We start from the raw sequence: 21,278 nt of genomic DNA, 5'->3' as shown, positions 1-21,278 counted from the left end.
GGGCAGCTGACATCCGGTGATTAGGTGAGCACTCTACCTATTTGCAAAGAACATTGGTATCTTTTTATACAGGACATTTTAAAAACCTAATTTGGTACTTATGTATTATCTGGGCCCCCATGTTAAATGCAGCCCATTTTTTCATACCCCTACTATCCAACTACGTATGGAGTTGATTTTATATAGTGTGGTGAGCGCAGCGAGCCACCGTGCCCGAAGCATGGCGAGCGGACGCGGTCTCATAAGAAAAATGGGAGCCCAGATATTACATAAGTACCCCTAATTTCTCAACAAACAAGACAAAATCAGAAATCACTTGCAATTTCTGGTGATTTTTTTAGTAACATGAAAGTGTGAATTTTTAGTAATGGGAGTTTGCATTTGGGGGAGTTTTTTAAACGACATGGAGTGGTCCCACATAGCATAACCAACCCTAGGCTCTTTGAGCCTGCCCTGGTTTCCCAAATAAAGGGGAAAAAATTGCTGGGGATCCCCCGTATTTAAGAAACCAGCATCGGGCTCTTGGACCAGTCCTGGATCCAAAATATAGGGGACAGAAAACATAGGGGTCCCTCGTATTTTGGAACCAGCACCGGGCTCCAACAGCCAGCAGTGTAACGCCACATCCAGCCAGGGGACACTTTTTATACAAGGTCCCCTGGCCATCACATCACCCCCTGGCTATGCCCTGCATGCTGTGACTTGTGGTTCTACAAGACCCTGCATGCGGTGGAGACTTGCTGGGACTTGTAGTTCCAAAGCACAACCCAATGTTTTTTGTATTTAAATCTATTTTTTACAACAAATCATCAACCAGACACCTACAGTCCAGGGGTGGCAGGGACAGCCCCAGACTTTAACTCTGGACAGGTGAAGAATGGGGTGCCCCTTTATTGGGAATCTCCACTACCCCAGGACCTCATCGAGGGCTGAATAGCAAGGGGAAAATGTGATGCCCTGGGGACCTTGTATAAAAAGTGTCCCCCGGCTGTGGCATCACCCTGTTAGCTGTTGGAGCCCAGTGCTGGTTCCAAAATAGGGAGGCCATACGTTTTTTTTTGTCCCCCCGTATTTTTGGAACCATGACCAGTCCAAGAGCCTGGTGCTGTTTTCTTAAATATTAGGGAATCCCCACCAATTCTTTCCCCTGTATTTGGGAAACCAGTACTGGCTCAATCACCTCACACATTTGTTTTTGTTTTGTTTTTTTGCTTTTACTCATTTTGTTGGACAGAACCACAAACAGATCTCACTGATCTGAGAATGGTTCTAACAAACTCACCTGCCAGAAACAGGTTTATTTTTCTGGCGGTTTTTGATCATGTTTAGGGTTTATTACATTTGCGATTTTGATGTTTTTAATGAGAAACCATGTGCATGTTACCGCAAATCACACATTACGAACAAACATTTGTTTTAAATAAAGGTCGCGATTGAGTGTATGAAAACACAAATACTTACCCAAAAATTTCTAACAAATGAACTGATAAAACTCTGCTTCCAAACTGACTTATTGATTCCTTTTGGCCATCTAAATAAAATAAAATAAAATAAATAAATTAGGTTTGATAGGTACATTTAAAAAGAAAGCAATAAAAGTAAAAAACAAAACAAAAGCAAAAGCAAAAATGCATATCATCTCTTTATGTACTATAAAACTGAAAAGAAAAAAATTACATATTTTTGTGCACACAAATCTATGCATATAGTGAGAATAGTTTCATAATATAGTACAATTACAATAAAAAACTATTTGTTTACAGTGACTTCAAATACTTATACAGTTATTAATGCAGTAACAGCTTTTAGCGACAGCTTTTCATTCAAATATTGATTTCTGAACAGCTATAATTTAGAATGATTAATAATTTGCATTTAATAATCATTCATGAAAAATATCAGTATTTTTGAAATTCGGACATTATGGGGGGAATTTATTAAGATGGGAGTTCTATTTCAGATGGGATGTTGCTATAGACAACCAATCAGATTCTATTTTCTTCTGATAGATGCTAAATAAATAACAAGTAGATTCTGATTGGTTGCCCATAGCTACATCCTATGTGAAATAGAACTCCCATCTTAGTAAATATCCCCCTTTGTGGCATTCTTCCAGTATACAAATCAGAAGAATTAAAAATGTTTTTAACTATGTCTCATTTTTGTGTGAATTATTTACCAATAAACTTCATTATATTTTAACTATAGAGTTATTATTATTATTATTATTATAACATGTTTTGCATTACTTATTATGCACAAATGGCACTGCACGTGCATCAGAAGCCACATGAGGTGTTCATTGGCCATTTCTGGGGATCACCACATATGTAACAGTGCACCTGATGTAGATATGGATGCAGTTCATATCTCCTCTCAGTGGCAGTAGTAACACAAAGATTTATCTACTGCGTATTCACAGGTCTTCAGGAAAATGGCACTATTATAACTGTGATTATTTTGGCATTGATGCCGGAGAGGTAAGAATAATGTATGGGTGCAGAATGTGTAATGAGGGACAACCTTTGCACTGGAGCTTCCTTTGAACTGTAAACCGTGCACTTATCATAGATATACCTATGCCCTATTGCAGGGGTCGTCAACCCGTCGCTCACGAGCAACTGGTAGTTCGCCGCTGCGATCCGGGTAGCTCAACCCCTGATGACTGCTCCTCCGCGCGCCCGCACGCACTACTCCTCTGCCCACTCGCACTGCTCCTAGGCCCACCATGCTCCGCCCGCCAGCCCGTACTTCTCCGCCGTACACTCCTCCACCTTCCCGACATACAACACATCCCCCCTGCCAGCTTGTGCTGCTCAGAGGAGGCCGACGCTAGAGTGCATTTTGACCTCTAGCGTCTGATAGTGCACATCGTTACCCGGAAGTGCCGGACTCCTGCACGCTTAGTGCTCAGCCTCTCAGTGACACCAGTAGAAGATGCAGCTTTCAGCACAGCTGTAACTTATACCTTGGAAACAGCAAGTAATTTAAAATGAATCATAAGCTTTACTGTGGGGCATTATTATTGTTGGGGCATTATTGTGATGAGTATCTTGTGTCAAGGCATTGTGGTGTGGGGCATATTGTTGGGGCATTGTGGTGTGGGGCATATTGTTAGGGCATTGTGGTGTGAGGCATATTTTGGGGGCATATTGTGTTTGGGGCATTGCGGTGTGGGGCATATTGTGTCAGGGGCATTGCGGTGTGGGGCATATTGTGTTGGGGCATTGTGGTGTGGGGCATATTATGTTGAGGGCATTACGTTGTGTGCCATATTGTGTCAGGGGCATTGAGGTGTGCGTCATATCGTGTCAGGATGGGGTATAATGTGTAATACCGTGTTTCCCCGATAATAAGACACTGTCTTTTTTTTTCGTGCTCTTATTATTAAACTCAATAACATTAATTTCCACTCACTTCCAGACTATCCTAAACACCTCACACCTCACAATGTTGTTTTTAGGCAAAAAGGTTGCACAGATGTAGCTGGATGACTATGCTAAGTGACACAAGTGGGTGGCACAAACACGTGGCCCATCTAGGAGTGGCACTGCAGTGGAAGACAGGATGGCAGTTTTAAAAACTGTGCCAAAAAATGCTCCAAAGAGCACATAATGTAAACAAAATAGGTGCAAGATGGAATTGTCCTTGGGTCCTCCTGACCACCCTTATGTTATATTAACAGGACATGCACAGTTTAACAAACCAATCATTTCAGCGACAGGGTCTGACACACGACTGTGGCTGAAATAATTGGTTTGTTTGGACCCCCACCAAAAAAAAGAGGTGCAAGATGAAATTGTCCTACATAAATAGGACATATCACAAATTCCCAAGCAGAGGCCAAGTGTGTACACGGTTTGGGATGCCTGGGCCTGACCCTACCAATTTACGAGGAACAAGGAAGATGAAGTAGTCACCCAGTTGCAAAGCAAATTACTGAGGCCATTCAATATGTTGCTGAGCCACTATGATACTATTAGATGTGCATCCAGTATCCGCCATTAGTGCAGTGGGAGTTACACAGTTGACTGGCGTACAGTGTGCCCACCCAGGATTCAACTTCACTACACAAGCAATTCCCAGACTGTACAATGGCCAAATTAAAAAAGTGTCATTAGTGTCCTCATTAAGAAATGCAGTTGTACCCACTGTCCACTTAACCACCCACATGTGGACAGGACAAAATGGAGTTTATTAGCCGTATTCCCTTACCACATGTACCATTGTACACAAATACATTCATTGTAGGGATAATTTATGTTGTGAGACAAATAGCTGAAAATTCCAAAAAGTCCCATGCTTTTCTGACACAATTTATTTGATAGCGGAGACTAATTTTATTCCATAAAATAACAGGGGCAGGCAGGAGATATTGTCAGCGGGCCTAAAAGGCTGCTCAATCTTTTGAAATTAGATCACTGTATTTTGGCCACTGTACTTAATCCCAGGTATTGTAAATCTGTAACTGCTGGAGAAAAGTACATTTTCAAAACACACCCGCTACAATGACGGACATGTCTACTGCCACCACATATGATGCTGTCTCCAATGAAAGAATGGTGGAGGATTATATTTAATTCTTCAGTGACAGTATCCAAGTAGGCATGCCAGACAGTCCATTCATTATTTACAGTTTCTTATATAGTGCAGCATATTCCGTTATGCATTACAATTGGAACAACAGTGATAAAACAAACTGGGTAGTACTAGTAACAGACCGATATAGAGGTAGGAGGGCCCTGCTTGCTAGCTTACAATCATGTAATATATTGGCAAGAAAAAGATGCAATATTTCAGTTGGGCCTTCTACAAACTACAGTACCTTTGTTTTACTCCAGTGTGTCTACTCTTTATTGCAATGTAATATCTAATACAGCACCAGCACTCTCCCACAGTGCCCGGATAACTCTCCGGTGTGTCGTCACTCTTCAGTAACGTAATTTAAAATTTACAGCAGCACCCCTCTCCCACAGGACTGGAATTATACAACAGTATCACTGGACTGGAATTAAAAAAGAAGAAAGTACTCGCACAAGGCGAGTTTAGGCAGCGCTTAGATCAATGAATGGCAACAAAATTTGTTAATAAAGGTACAAATATTTTACTGGTTTAAAAAATGCATATACACACAATATACATTAATACAATGATGAACAAAAAAGCATAATGTAACCTATTAAAATCGAGAAGGTGGGGAATTAAAAAGTAAACTGGATTTAACGAAAATAAAGTTAATGTAGGAATATCCCGCCTCAGAGGACAAGTATTTGTGAGCAACAGTGTGATCACTTGATTTGTAGAAGAAACAGGTAAGTGCACTTTACCAATTAGATCCTTGTGGAACAAATGAAGATACAGGGCTGGTTAGGTCCTCACGATGATTGCGGTTATTTTGTCGTACCGCTGGAGGGGTCAGAGGTCGCCAGATGGAATATTCCTCTGTGATGAGGTGTGAGACAGATGGAATAAGTCTCCAACACCAGAGGGATGTTTGTTATGGCGTAGTGACCAATGCAATGTCCAGAAGTCTGGAGGTAGGCTTCCGTGACCCAGGGATGATCTCACCGGTGTAGATGTTGATAACCAGTGGTGTCTGGGAACACGGTGTCCGCCCGGTAGTGTGGTCTCCAATAAATGGCAAAAAGATGAATGTCCACAATGCAGTAGGTCTCACAAAAGGTCCTGAGGCAGGGAGGGGGGTACAGGTTCACCTAACGCGTTTCACTGCGTCCTGCAGCTTTATCAAAGGTGACACCTTTGATAAAGCTGCAGGACGCAGTGAAACGCGTTAGGTGAACCTGTACCCCCCTCCCTGCCTCAGGACCTTTTGTGAGACCTACTGCATTGTGGACATTCATCTTTTTGCCATTTATTGGAGACCACACTACCGGGCGGACACCGTGTTCCCAGACACCACTGGTTATCAACATCTACACCGGTGAGATCATCCCTGGGTCACGGAAGCCTACCTCCAGACTTCTGGACATTGCATTGGTCACTACGCCATAACAAACATCCCTCTGGTGTTGGAGACTTATTCCATCTGTCTCACACCTCATCACAGAGGAATATTCCATCTGGCGACCTCTGACCCCTCCAGCGGTACGACAAAATAACCGCAATCATCGTGAGGACCTAACCAGCCCTGTATCTTCATTTGTTCCACAAGGATCTAATTGGTAAAGTGCACTTACCTGTTTCTTCTACAAATCAAGTGATCACACTGTTGCTCACAAATACTTGTCCTCTGAGGCGGGATATTCCTACATTAACTTTATTTTCGTTAAATCCAGTTTACTTTTTAATTCCCCACCTTCTCGATTTTAATAGGTTACATTATGCTTTTTTGTTCATCATTGTATTAATGTATATTGTGTGTATATGCATTTTTTAAACCAGTAAAATATTTGTACCTTTATTAACAAATTTTGTTGCCATTCATTGATCTAAGCGCTGCCTAAACTCGCCTTGTGCGAGTACTTTCTTCTTTTTTATACCAGTGAGGAGTGACTACCCTCACACTCTGGCAGCAGCTTATACTGTAGAAACAGCCCATCGTCTAAGCGCCTGAATATTCCTAGTGAATATCTTTTTTCCTGGACTGGAATTATACAGCAGTATCACTGGCAGCGGCGTAACTAGGGTGGAGCCGGCGGAGCACAAGCTCCGGGGGCAGAGATATCACAAGGTGCCGGAGCCGTGCACTCTGCCGCCGGCTCCCTTGCCCTGCTCGCCCGCTCACCCCACCGGCGCCTCAGTCTCTGTTGGTCTCTGCCTGCCCAGGCGAGCAGAGCAGGGGCCGGACGCACTCGCAGGGCTGACAGAACGTCATAATTTCCTGGCTTCCGTTCTAATCTATTACACTGACACAGGCCGCTGGGCTGCCTGTAGGGGGAGCTCCTCCGGCATTACTGCACTCTGTCTGCACTGGCCGGGTGAGGCAGCGTTTGACACACTGAAGGTATGTGTAGATGCTGGAGGGAGGGGGGCTGTAACTATAATAAAGAATACTGGTCTGGCCCAGTGAGCCCTCTCCATGACTTTCTGTCTGGGGGCTCTGGAAGCCAGGAGATTCATGTGCTGTAATAAATTATGCTGGTTTTCATTTGTATGTGAAGCAGGTGTGTGTTACTTATGTGTATGTATACTGTGCATGTGTGTGTATGTATACTGTGCATGTGTGTGTATGTATATTTTGCATGTGTGTGTAGGCTGTGTGTATACCTTGTCTGTGTGACAACTGTGTGTACACCATTTGTGTGTTTTTGTCAGCATTGTTTGTATACAATGTGTGTTCTTAGCTGTTTGTATGTATACTAATATGTGTGTGTGTGTGTGTGTGTGTGTGTGTGTGTGTCAGCTGTCTGTATGTATTCTATATGTGTGTCACCTGTATGTATACTATGTGTGTGTATATATGCTAGGTGTGTTTGTGTGTGTCAGCTATGTGTATGTATACTATATGTATTTGTGTGTGTCGGCTATGTGTAAGTATACTATGTGTGTGTATGTATGCTAGGTGTGTTTGTGTGTGTCAGCTATGTGTATGTATACTATATGTGTTTGTGTGTGTCAGCTATGTGTATGTATACTATGTGTGTATGTATGCTAGGTGTGTTTGTGTGTGTCAGCTATGTGTATGTATACTATATGTGTTTGTGTGTGTCGGCTATGTGTATATATACTATGTGTGTGTATGTATGCTAGGTGTGTTTGTGTGTGTCAGCTATGTGTATGTATACTATATGTGTTTGTGTGTGTCGGCTACATGTATGTATACTATGTGTGTGGCTGTAAATTGGCGACACTCACATACTCTTAAATCAAAAAAAGTTGCGGTCATATCTGAAGATGGTAAACTAGGCAACATGCTGCGACATAATTTTAGAATTACTTTAATGCATTTTTTTTTATGAGAGTGTGGACAGAACCCCCCTCATGAAAATCCTGCGTTTGCCCCTGTTGCCTGCAGTGGCCACTCCAAAGATGGCCACCGCCTTGCAGGAGACAGACACTAGAGATGAACCTCTCGGGATCCCTTTGCCCTGTCCCAGAATTCTCAAGCCTCTTTGACACCCTGCAACTCCCCCCACAGATTGGCGAGTACCCAAGGATCACTGTACCCACCAACCCCTCTTATGTGACCCCCCTGCTACCCCCTTCCTCTGTGACCCCATCTACCCCAACTTCCCTGGTGTCTGATCCCCTCTAACCCCGCTAACCCCTCTTCTTTATGTGTGTGACTCTGCTCAACCCCCTATTCATGTGTGTGTGAGACACCATTCCCACATCCTTACCCCTGTACCCCGCTTATCCCTAGGGTGTAACCCCTGTACCCCTACACCAATGTCTGTGGCATTACAGTGTTTGGTATAATGTATAAAGAGCATTATGGTGTTTGGTATAATGTGTAATGACATTATGGTGTGAGGCATAATATGTAATGAGCATTACGGTGTGTGGTATTATGTGTAAAGGGCATTACGGTTTGTTATAGAGTATGTCATGGGCATCATGTGTTCATGTGTGGCCTTACGTGTATTTGGCATTATGGCATGTGGCTTTATGTGTAATGGGTATTACAAAGTTTGCAAAAATGTGCAATGGGCATTACGGTGTGTGGTATAGTGTTAGGCACCGCACCCTTTTCGCTGCGCAAGAGCCCAGCCTACTACAAATCTGGGGGGGGCGAAGCATGCCCTTGCTCCGGGCACCGTGGGCCCTAGCTACACCACTGATCACTGGACTGGATTGGAATTATACAGTAGTATCACTGGACTGGAATTATACAGCAGAAGCACTGGACTGGATTTTAATGGCAGTATCACTGGACTGGACTTTAACGACAGTATCACTGGACTGGAATTATACACCATTATCACTGGACTTTAACTGCAGTATCACTGGACTGGAATTATACAGCAGTATCACTGGACTGGAATTATACAGCAGTATAACTGGACTGGAATTATATAGCAGTATCACTGGACTGGATTTTAACGGCAGTATCACTGGACTGGAATTATGCAGCAGTATCACTAGACTGGACTTTAACGGCAGTATCACTGAACTGGAAATATACAGCAGTATCACTGGACTAGACTTTAACGGTAGTATCACTGGACTGAAATTATAAAGCAGTGTCACTGGACAATTACCCGCGGACCATGGGATAATCTGGCTCAAGTGCGATGCTCGCGGGACCACGCATCACATCAGACCTGGTGTCAATCACATGCAATTTGGACACTTTTCATGCAATTTAAAAGTGACCAAATCACATGTGAATCGCCCTAGTGTATGGGCACCTTAACATAACATGGGTCTCTTTCAAAAATTAAATAAGTTAGGAACACTAATATACTTCTTTTAACAATATTTAATATATGTAATAATTAATAATTTTACCAAACACACCCACCACCATCTCAGAAGATACAATTCTAAATTAAGATCTGAAATGTAATAGTAAGCTTACGAAAAATCAGTGTTGTGAACCACAACAACTAAGCGGCAAAGGAAATGGGACAATGAGACTGTGCATACAGATTGCTCCTAATGTGTTGCCACTGGCACTATTAGCTAACATAACCACAGCAAACTGGAAGCATTCTTTAAAGTGGTAGGATTTCTTCTGACAGTAAATCAGTTATTAAGTTAAGCAATATTTAACCCCACTACTTCTCCCAAAGAGGCAGCATCTCCTAAGCACCAATAAAACACTATAAAATTTAGTGTGACAATAAAACTGTATTACATCAAAATAGGCGCAAACAAACTGAAGGGAGAGAAAAGGAGAATGCTAAGCAGGACACCGGGAATGTGTTTATTTTAACACGCAGATGCACCATGAGTCATTTCCTCTCTGAAAACGCTTTAATCATTTTCTGACGTTCGCAAAATGAGACCTATAAAGCAGTAAGTGCTGTATTATACACAAGTGATTTCTGTCAGCGAGTTTTATGAACAGCGAAAAAACTAAATACTGCATTTTGTTTGGTAAACACATTGTTTATTTCCCTAACAGGTGTCCTATAGCGCAAGTGGCATACAATTACGCTTACAGTATCTGGATGGGGATTCGTCCGGGATGAATGATTAAATATGTTTTCACTGTATAAGATCTCAATTTATGTTCTTCAGAAGGTAAAAGCTCAGTATAAAATGCTCTGGAAGCAGGGCCGGCGCCATCACTAGGCAGCTTTAGGCACCTGCTTGTGGGTGCTGGCCACCGGAGGGCGGCACTTGGGACCAGGTGTCTCTCTCCCCCCGTGGAGCCAGGTGAGTGGCGCCCACACACAACCCCTCCTGCGGAGTAGTTCGGCAACACGGAGGCAGACGCATACACCACTGTGGAGCCAGGTGAGCAGCAGTGGCGCTGGCACTCCTTCCCCTCCCCTGTGCAGCAGGTGAGCGGCGGGGCGCCCAGGCCCAAGGCCTGGGGCGCTGAGGTGCCTGTGTGGAAGGTTGCATCTATCTATGAGTTGCCCCACTAAGGGATTAAGGGCCTAATTCAAAACATCACTCGGAACAGGGAGAATTTGGCCCTGTTCCGATGTTTGAGAGTCTGCGCATTAGGAGAGTTACAGCCGCCGGGCCGTTTGACGCATGGACGAGGCGAAGACGGCACCGGACCATGGAACTCCCAGCGTTTCATGGCCATCCCCATAAAAACTATGGCTACACAGGCGGGTCGATGCCTGTTGGAAGTGGGCAGCTAACGTCACAGGACATCGGCGCCCACCCCGTCTTCAGCAATTTGCAGAGGAAATAAAGGTCAGTTTGTACTAGTGGATGCATGTAAGGAGATGTGTTAGTAAACACATACCCTCACATGGTACCGAGGGGATTCGGACCCCATGGGGGGGGGGTGTGGTAGGGAGTTTGGTGGGGCAGCATAGAATCACCATCTAAAGCTGTTGTGAATATATAGTAAAATAGACAGAACATAATTATTTAACAAGAAAAGGTTCCTCAACGGGGCCCACATGACCCCTTACACTGGCTGTATCAGCCCTGGCAGTTACTTATTTTTTTATTTACAGTTTCTTATATAGCGTAGCATATTCCTTTTCGCTTTACAATTGGAAACAAAATATGTAGTAACAAACAGACATAGAGGTAGGAGGGCCCTGCTCGCAAGCTTACATTCTATAGCGTTTGATTGTGCATGCACACAGCATCTATGTGTATACCGGCTACAGGCCAGTGTACGTATGGCCAGTCCGGCCCTGGGCTGGATAAATCATCCCAACATGTAATTACAGAATGATAACTGCCGCTACCATGCCTTTTTAGCACCACACCAGTGTAAACAAAATTCTGTATACAAAGCAATGCAATGAGATTGTTTGTATTAATTAGGGAGCTGGTCATTGGACTACACACTGGTCTTCGTGAGCTGCTTCATCTGGTGTGTGCATATAGTGTACAGACGAGTCTGAGCTAGTAAATTATACTGAGGCCTAGAAATCTTTAACTTGGAATATGTGTTTTGCATAATTAACCTAAGTTGACGTGGGCTGAGGTCACACTTCAGTATCAAACACCAAAGGACGTGACAGGAGCACCTGTAGTGCATGTGTACACCAAGAGTAATGATAAAATAAACACATACTGTAGTGTAAAACAAAAGACATGGTATCTCACCCCTCACCGCAATGAGCTACACTGACGCAATGCATTTATGTTAGTGGTGAGACCATACTTTTGGTGCTGCTAATTCAGCTTATACATAAACCTGACGTACAGAATTTTATTATTTTAATAATAAAATACTGTACGTATTAGAATTAATGTAGGGATACATTTAGTATGAAGTGTTTTCCAAATCTTGATGATGATGACGATGATGTTAGTCATGCACATTTAGGCCGGGATGTATCAACGCTTACCGCTGTGCTGACATCCCGTTTTCGAGGCTTTTGTCCTTCTTCCTGATGTATCAATAATGTTTCACGTTTTTAATTTCCGCATTTTTAAAGTCTCACAGTGGTCCCGCAGCAAAGTATACTTACATTGGTCTGAATGGAAGCTGACGTCCTGTGGAATGTATTACAATTCGTGATGTCCTTTGTTGTTTCGCCAAGTTTGACTGAGCGGATCGTAGGCTACGCCAGATCATGAGTGGGTCGTACGATCCCCTAACAACCCACTCAGGAGCTGCATCGTCCTGGTGTGTACCCACAAGAACAAGACACGGCTATACCCACATGCATGCTGCATGAGCAGTCCGTTAAAAGTGCAATAGATTTTAAAAGACAGGGAGTGGTATGATCTCCTGACAGTCATTAGACCTATGTCGGAATCCCAGCTGCCAGGACTATGACGGTGGAGCGCTACGAAGTCCATTGCAGGTTAGCTGCACTCGCCACGCTGCCGGCTCGGTGGTTCACTGTGCTCACCACATGTTTTATTCTCCCTCTATGGGGGGTGTGGACCCCCACACGGGGAATAGCCCCTGTAAGTCAGGATCCCGGCTGTCGGGATGTCATCCGGCACCCAACGTGACGTTCAGTAACAAACACGCTGAGTAAATTGTGGCAGTCCCCACTTGTAAGATTTTGTCAGATTTGACCCAATTCAGGTGGATTGGGTCAATTTATCTGACAAAATCTGATGTGCCTGCCTGACAAAATCTTATGTGCCTGATGTGTAGCACCCAATGCACAATTCCGTGCCATTGGGTGTAACCAAGAGATTGCAAGAGATTGATTCTCCTGCACATAGGATAAATCTAGTCAATCAGGTCCAACTTATTGGACAATAAGTTGGACAAGTGTAAAGGCCCCCATACATTAGTCCGACTTGTCCTAAGGACAAGTCGGACCTGATTTCCCCCTGCAGCTCCCCGGGAGGGGGACACACGATTTGGCACTTGATGTGCCAAGTTTTGCAAATGATACATCGCATGCGATGTATCATTTGCAACTCCCGGGGAGCTGCAATGTGGAGCGAGCATGGGGGCCGGGGACATCGAGGTGGCGGGCGGGGGATGCTGCAAGGCGGCTGGGGGGACGGACGCACGCTGCTAGTAGTGCGGACGCTGCGGGGGACACAGGCGGCAGTGACATAGAGCCGGGCGGGGGGAGCCGGGAGCTGTCAGAACTGAAAAAAAAAGGCCATACAATGAATGGGCAGCCTGTGATTGGCTGAGCGCTCTCTCAGCCAATTGCTGACAGGCTGAGAGAGCGCTCAGCCAATCACAGGCTGCCCATTCATTGTATGGGCTTTTTTTTTTTCAGTGCTGACACCTCCCGGCTCTATGTCACTGCCGCCTGTGTCCCCCGCAGAATCCGCACTACTAGCGGCGTGTCCCCCCCCCCCCTACCCGGACGGAGCATGACAGCTCCCTGCTCCGGCTCCCCCTGCCGCCCCCCTCCCTCGCCGGCGTCTCCCGCCCCCCTCCCTCGCCGGCGTCCTCAGAGTCCCCACGGCTGCACATAAGATTTATCTTATGTGCAGCCGGTCCGACGTCCCGACTCTGACCCGATGCGCACGGGACCGCGCATCGGGTCGGACCGGGTGTCAAAACCTGCGATTTGGTCCGATTTCACTGCCCGATCCATCTGGATCGGGTGAAATCGGGGCCAAATCGCATAGTGTATGGCGGCCTTTAGGGGGCCTTAAGTGTAATGTCCTGTCATGTGTACTCCACCAGCACACAAACCCCAAAATACCTATTGACTGTTCGCACTCTAAAGGCCGCCCATACACTACAACGATATATCTGACACTGAAATTGGATGCAATTTCCTTTGAACTCCTCCTGGACCTTCCTTGGAGTGATTCCAGACAATTTGGTACTTTGGTGTCATTTTTTGCATAGGATATATCTCATGCGATTGATCAAGCCGAGATAAACCGCATGAGATATATCTTATGGTATACAATTGTACCATACAATATATCTGATAGGCTGGGTTAGAGGGCTAGAGGGACTGGAAACGTCAGTCAAACCTCCTGCGATATATCGCATACGATATATCGTATGCGCAAAAAGCACTCCATTTTCCATCCGATTCCGATAAATCACAGGATAGGCATATTGATATCCTTACAAAGAAATAAGGATCAAATATGGTTTGAGGTAACATGTTTTAAAAAAGGGGCAGACTAGATGGGCCAAGTGGTTCTTATCTGCCGTCAAATTCTATGTTTCTATGTTTACCTACATCCGCTTGGAGTCTAAAGTGAAAAATAAAAGCAGGTTTGAAATAATGGTGTCTTCTGTAACAATAGTAAGAGCAAAGCTGCCTGTATTACAGCAGCGTGAATAAATGGTTGAATCTCTACAGTTCCACATACAAATAGCAATGCAGTTTAATGTGAGATAGTAAAAGAGGGCTAAAGAGTGGATGGAATAACCTTTGAAGTATGCGCATTTGCTGCAAGTTAAAATCCAAATGCTGTAATGGAAATTTTTCCCTGAAATTTATTTCTGCTTCTTTTCTCTTAAATATGCAGCCGATTCATACCCGTTGATAATGTGCCAAATTGGGCCCCTTCCCAAATAGTTGTACACACATGCACAAACCCTGAGAGCGAACGGCTTCTTAAGTATTACACTCGCCAGGCTGTTTGCTCCAGGAGGGGAGGGCATGAGCAGGGAGCAGAAGCAGGGGAACGCCTAGCGCACATGTCAGCGCCCGCCACCAATTCAGTGATCTGCAGCCATAAAAAAGTCAGTCTAGACCAGTGATAGGGAACCTTCGGCCCTCCAGCTGTTGTTGAACTACACATCCCAGCATGCCCTGCTACAGTTTTGCTATTTGGCCATCCTTATACTATAGCAGGGCATGTTTTATGTGTAGTTTAACAACAGCTGGAGGGCCGAAGGTTCCCCATCCCTGGTCTAGACTGACTTTTATTAGCGAATGGGTGAAAAAATCATTTGATGGTGAGTGACCATTAAATTATATTTTCACCTGTGTGGCCGCATGTTAGAGAGGGGGTTGATCATCAGGGGGCACGCGTTCGGCAGGGGGAAGGCGTTCGGCAGGGTGCCAAGTGGCATTTAGCTGTTCGCTAGGCTGTGATAAGTCTCTGGGGGCAGCATAGCAACTCCGGAAGTAATCAGCTGCTATTTCCGGCGACAGAACAGGATACGGAACAGATACTAGCATGGCACTTGGACCTGGTCCAGAGATGGATGCTATTTTGATGTTGGACACAATGGGGTAATTTTTTTAGCCACTTGATGGCACTGTGCATGTACAGCAATGGTCTTGCAACGGCGGTGAGATTTTATTTGCAAAGTGATTGATAGTCAGGAAGCATTTGTAGGCAGTGACGGGGCGTGGCAACTCAACACTGTAATATGTTGCAGCCATTTTGGCTGTGATCCCAAACTAGGGTCATTCAAAAGGTTGATGACTGACCAATGTGCATCAAATGGCCCTGCCATCGGCCGGGGTTGCGAATTTGGACCTGCGATCAGGTCTAAATTGCCCCCATATCTGCAATCATCTATCATATATAATGCACGGCTTATCAAGAGTATTCCAAACACCCGGACATCTTACTCCTATCTCCGGCTTTTAACAGTCAGTGGGCCAGATGCACTAAGCTTCAAAAGTGATAAGATGTAGAGTGATAAACAACCAAATAACCAGCCCCTGCCTGACATTTTTTAAACACAGTGGTATTCGTATTCATGGCACATACAAATACGAATGTATATGCCTTCAATAGAATACGAATAGGAATCACCATTCAAAAGAATGGTGATTCCTAATTTACTAAGCGGCCGTGTGTAAAGTACGGCCGCTAATTACCGGCAATTAGCGGAATACGGTGTATTTGGCAGAAGCTTGCACGGATCAATAAGATCCGTACAGGCTTCAGTGTTAAAAAAAAAGCGAAAAAATAAATAGCTATAACCAGCCCCAGGCTCACAGAACAAGTCCTGGTTGTAAAAGGGAAAAATTTGCGGTGTTCCCCTTATTTTTTACAACCAGCACCAGGCCCAAGGGCAGGTCCTGGTTCCCAAAAGGACTAGGGGTCCCCCGTATTTTAAGAACCAGAACCAGGCCCAACCAGCCAGCAGGGTAATGCCACAGCCGAGGGGAGACTTTTTATACAAGTCCCCCCAGCCAAAGCATTATCCCCCTGACCGGGCTCCCCCCCTCCAGAATTTCCCTACCCAGGTTGAAGCCTGAGGCTGTCCCCGGTGGCCGTGGAGCGGTGGCCACCGGGCTGATTAAAGTGTAAAAAATAGAATGAACTATTCTATATTGCTGGTGAACAATGAGTCCCAGCATGACTCCCCTGCATGCAGGGACTTGGAGAACCACAAGTCCCAGCATGCGGGGCATTAAAGGGCCCACTGGAACTTGATGTTCCACAGCAATACAAATAGTTAAATAAACACACTGACACCAGAATAATAAAACTTTATTTCACACGGAGCACACTCATACTGATCCGGTCCTGAAGAAATCCATTGGGGTACCTGTGGAAGCAAATTATACTCACAGGGCTCCTCCGGCATAGATCGGTCTTGGTTCCAGTAGAGTGCCGGGGAGAAGGGAAAAAAACGCTAAAACCTGAACCAAGCCAGACTACGGAGGAGACACTAGAGGATGTTTGTTTACCTCCGGCGGCTCCTCCTCCCGAATCTCACTATTGACCAACTAGCAGCTCTAGATTGGCCACTAGGCACCGCTAGAAGGTCAATAGCAGCATTCAGGAGGAGGCGGCGCAGGAGGCAAACAAATATCCTCTGGTGTCTCTGACTGATCCGTGCAGGCTGCCTATATGAATTTGAATTAGCGGCTGTATATGCGGCGGCTAATACGTGCAGGCTGCCTATATGAATTTGTATTAGCGGTCTATAGACGGCCGCTAATACGAATCTATACGCCATCGGTAAATACAAAGCAGTCGTATTTGACTGCTTTGTAAATTACCCTCCGGAATACATGATGTGACATGGCAGGTAGGAGCTGATTGGTTGATTGTTTATCACTCTCCATTTTATAATTTTTAAAGCGTAATGCATCTGGCCCATTGTCACCAATGATCATTCACTTTTCTTGTCACTAGCCTTTTACTAAAGAAATGTGCTACTGGTCACTAAACAAAAGCAATAGAATTGGTATAGCCATTTGCAAACACTTAGCAATTAATCTTTTTTTTAAAGGAGTGCTATAAATCATTCCTTTCTGCAATATTTCACAATTCAAGAATTTCACAAATAAACAGGAAATGTTGATTAAAGTTTGTAATTAGATAAAATGAAAGCTCTCAGCATGTTCTTATTAGTGGCTTTGCAATGGTTTCAATCAAACACAATCTTTTACGGAATAAAGTTTCCCAATTAGTTCAGTTACAAAAATACGATCAGAGAAATGCTATAGGTGGAGTGCGCTATCACCAACAAAATGGCTCCTCCAAAGAAACTTTATTCCCTATCCGAAGTGTCCAAACTTAGTGATATGGGCATGTGTTCTTGCCAATTTCTAAGAGTGACATGGTGGAAGATGAGTGTCCTCCTCTAAGCAACTTCAACCCGCTATAACCCCTGCTGCCTGCTTCCAGAACCTTGCACTGCTACATTAGGTGAAGACAGTCACTGGCTGGTGAACTGCATACACTCCTGCTTCGCTACAGGCTTTACTTCAAGGTGGGCTGGTTTAAACCAATGGTGTGTTTTGGGTTTTTTTGTGTGTGTGTGTTTGTGTTTCTCTGAAAAGCTTCTTTTGCACTTCCAATTTCGCATTACTATTCACACTTAACATTAAGTTGTTGTTCCTATTTTTAATTGCATCTATAGAGTTATGGGCCCCATACATCAGCAATCACAAATTATGGATTTTCAGATATAGGGATATTTTGGCCAGATAAATGGATTTTGCAATCTATCTGACTTTGCCCACACATTACAGATTTATTTCAGTGAACGGCAGATTTTTCCATCTAAAGATTGCATCTTCATATCTGGAAATTGCCCAATCGATTGCTGTTCATAATGTAAATAGATGAAGAAGACGAATTGGGAATGCCCACACATATAAAAAAGATCTGCAGATAATACCAGATTATTAAACATGTTTAAAAACCTGATTAAGCAATCGATTGGCGATTTTGATTGGGATTGCCAAAAGGGGGAGCCCACACATCTAAAATTAATTGTGGCAATCATCTCCATATCTGAAAATTGTCACAATTAATTGCTGATGTATGGGGCCCTTTACTTTGCACTTCTTCCCACTCCTACCTCCAAGAGTTCTCTCATGCTTTCTCTGGAATTCTCTACCTCTCCCCCTCGGACTCTCCTTAATACTCTCAAGACCTACTTCTTCACCAAACCCAGCCAACTTCATCCTAACCCTCTGTTCCCTGTTTAACGTTTACCCCATTTGTGTCACCCCTGTCTGTCTGCCCTTCTCCTTTAGAATGTAAGCTCTCACGAGCAAATTTGATCAAGAACAAGAACAATAGCCACAGAAATACAAAATGTATTTTAATTGCAATTAAAGTTGTAGAGAAAAGAAGCCGTAGAGTTACATTTGCAAGAGAAACGAGCATAGTGAGAAACAGAAGTGAGACGATCATCACAACAGTTACAATACACAAGCAATTGTATGTCCTTAATAGATAACACCGATGTTGAATGATTACAAGGGAATCACACTCATTGGAACTCTGGCACATAAGATTTGGTTACCTTGGATATGACAGAGTTTAAAAACTGCAGAACAGGATGGTCACGGGAATGTCAGTCACTAACACAAAGAAACTTGTGTAGGAAAAATGTATATCTGAGAAACAGAGTCCTCAACCATTTCCAAAGTCAACCAATAGAGTGTGCGTGTGAATATGTAAAGTCTGTTAGTCGATACAGATACTTTGTGACATTTATTGATGACTTCAAGAGAATGACACATGTATTCTTTATATAGTAGAAATATGAAGTAGCAAAGTCTTGTAGAGAACCAAACAGTCCACAGACTCAAAGTTCTGATATCTGATAATAGAGGGGAGTATCTCAACAGAGAGGTAGAAAAACTCTTGATTAGATATGGAATAAAGCATTAGTTGACCATTGCTTACAGTCCTGAGCAGAAGGAGGTTAGAAAAGTAGCAAAACATACAGTGGTAGAAAGAAAGGACTATGCTGAAGGACACAAACTAAGAGAAACATTTTTGGGTAAAAAGCTGTGTCCACAGCGGTCTACTTAAAGAACCGTTCCCCAACAGTTACCCTAAAGGATATGACACTCGTAGAGGCCTAGTCAAAAATAAAGCCAAGTGTAAAGCATCTAAGAATATATACTGCTTATGTCTATATACCACAGGAAGTAGACGAAAGCTAGATCCAAAATCAATAAAGTGCATAATGCTTGTATACTGTCATGAGATTTTGGAATGCAATTGCAAGAAAACTCAAGGAATGTTGTAGTTAAAGAAACAATGCAAGTTGCAAGGTAGATAGATTTTGGCATGCAGAGCAAATATGTGTTATTAGGCATGTCAGCAGCTGGAGAAACCTCTGAACAAGAAACTACCAGTGTGGGAGTTCAGCCACAGCAATGGCCATCTGCTAGCTCAAGCATCAGCAAGCCACCCAGACAGATATGATGAGCAGTATGCAAACATTTTCATATTGTGTACCTCAGGAGATTCAGAGGCCAAAGTGAAAGATTGACTGGTTTGAATGGAAGTCTGCAATAGAAAAAGAGACTTTTCAAGTAGTAGAAGTCCAAAGTACAAAATAGATCAAGCATTGTGACAGTGGCCACAGTTCAAAGGTTTTTAGTCAAGACACTGTTGCTGAGGACTATGGGGATTATTTTGGTTGATTCGCAAGGCTGCGAATTCGCAGCCTTGTGAGTCCACCAAATCCTGCCTTGCAAATGGTGGCCCTGCCACCACCCATTCGTAAGGGCGATTCGCTCACAGGGCCTGCAAATGGATGTGGCTGCATGTACCCGGCTTATGCACATGCGCAGAAATTACCCTGCGCATTCGCAACCATTGATGCCCTTGCGAAGATTCTGTTCTGTGGGAAGGGACCAGAATAAGGGCCTATGTCATCAGAAATATGGACTTTGCTAAAGGTCCAGAATAGAAAGCCAGTATAAGTTGTGTGATATAAAGATGTTCTTTTATGTGTCCAAATTAACCCTTATTTTACAGGTTGTTATCAGAAAGGTTCAGTTTTAGGTTTGTGTAACATGGGGGGGGTGGACGCTACTGAGCGGTCTACAACAAAATGGCTGTTCTGGGTAAATGTCATTGCCTAACCAAGATGATGTATATGCACAATCCCCCTCTCACAATAGGCTTGATTCAGACCTGATCACAGGGCCGCTAATTTGTAGGAATACGCCACCCCCACTGGAGTGAAATCCTGCCATGAGAATTGATTGCGCGGCTTGCGAATACATGGCAGGCATGTGAATAATTCCAAATCTATTCGCAATTTGCTCATCATCGAGTGATTTTACCTGGATGTAGGAATGTGCAGGCTCTGAGCAGCCCTGGACTTACTCAGAGGATGTGCTAGAAACAGGCTGATCATGGCCGACACTGGCAACACACACCCTCATCTAAAGAGGTTGGGCCTGCCTGCATTTCTTCTGACACTCCATTAAAATGGTTGGTTACCACGCCAAATGCCGGCTTCCTGTCAATCACCGTGAAAATGGCTAGCGTTCAAAAAAAGTAGTAGACTTAGTATAACTTAGTATAACATTACGGTGTGGGTATACTATATTGTGGTTGTGGTTATACAGTATCCTACCTCCCAACTGTCCCGATTTTCACGGTAACATCCCATTTTTTGGGGACATTCCCGCATCCCGCCTGGGGCCGGCAGTGTCCCACGGCAGTTGGGAGTCCCCCTTTCACCCGACAGAGCAGTTGCAAATAGATGCTGTGCGCATCTATTCCTGCAGGCAGAGAGGCTAGGGGCATGGCCAGAGAGCATGGCCAGCAGCTCACAAAGCCTTTGGCCATGCCCCCACAGCATCAAAATGGGGCGTGGCCTCATGGGAGTGAAGTGATTTATATGCTGCAACCCCAAATTTCAGCCGCGCACGAGAGTCCCGCCGGGCCATCATTTGAAAGTTGGGAGGTATGCTGTATGATATCACTTCAATATGTGGGTATAGGGTATATTGTGTGTATATTGGGGTTATACAGTATAGTATCACATCACAGGGTGGGTATATTGGGCCTGATTCAGCATGGCTCACTAAGCAGCGTACATATACTGCTTAGTGAGCCCATAAATGCCACCCGGCCAAACGACATGTGCAAAATGTCAA

General features: G+C 44.2%; 1 long non-coding RNA gene across 9 annotated transcripts in view; it reads right to left on the bottom strand.

The window, feature by feature from the left end:
- The window catches only part of LOC146017235 (uncharacterized), a 73,144-nt gene that overhangs the window by 23,551 nt on the left and 28,315 nt on the right, over window positions 1–21,278 (bottom strand). For all 9 annotated transcript variants that reach the window (XR_014450158.1, XR_014450146.1, XR_014450134.1 and 6 more), the window contains exon 3: window positions 1,462–1,531. This is a non-coding gene — a long non-coding RNA (uncharacterized LOC146017235). The remainder of the gene's footprint in view (window positions 1–1,461; window positions 1,532–21,278) is intronic.

Source organism: Crinia signifera, chromosome 1, assembly GCF_055691185.1.
Source record: "Crinia signifera chromosome 1, ASM5569118v1, whole genome shotgun sequence".
Lineage (NCBI taxonomy): Eukaryota > Metazoa > Chordata > Amphibia > Anura > Myobatrachidae > Crinia > Crinia signifera.
This window is presented reverse-complemented; position numbering and strand designations above follow the sequence as displayed.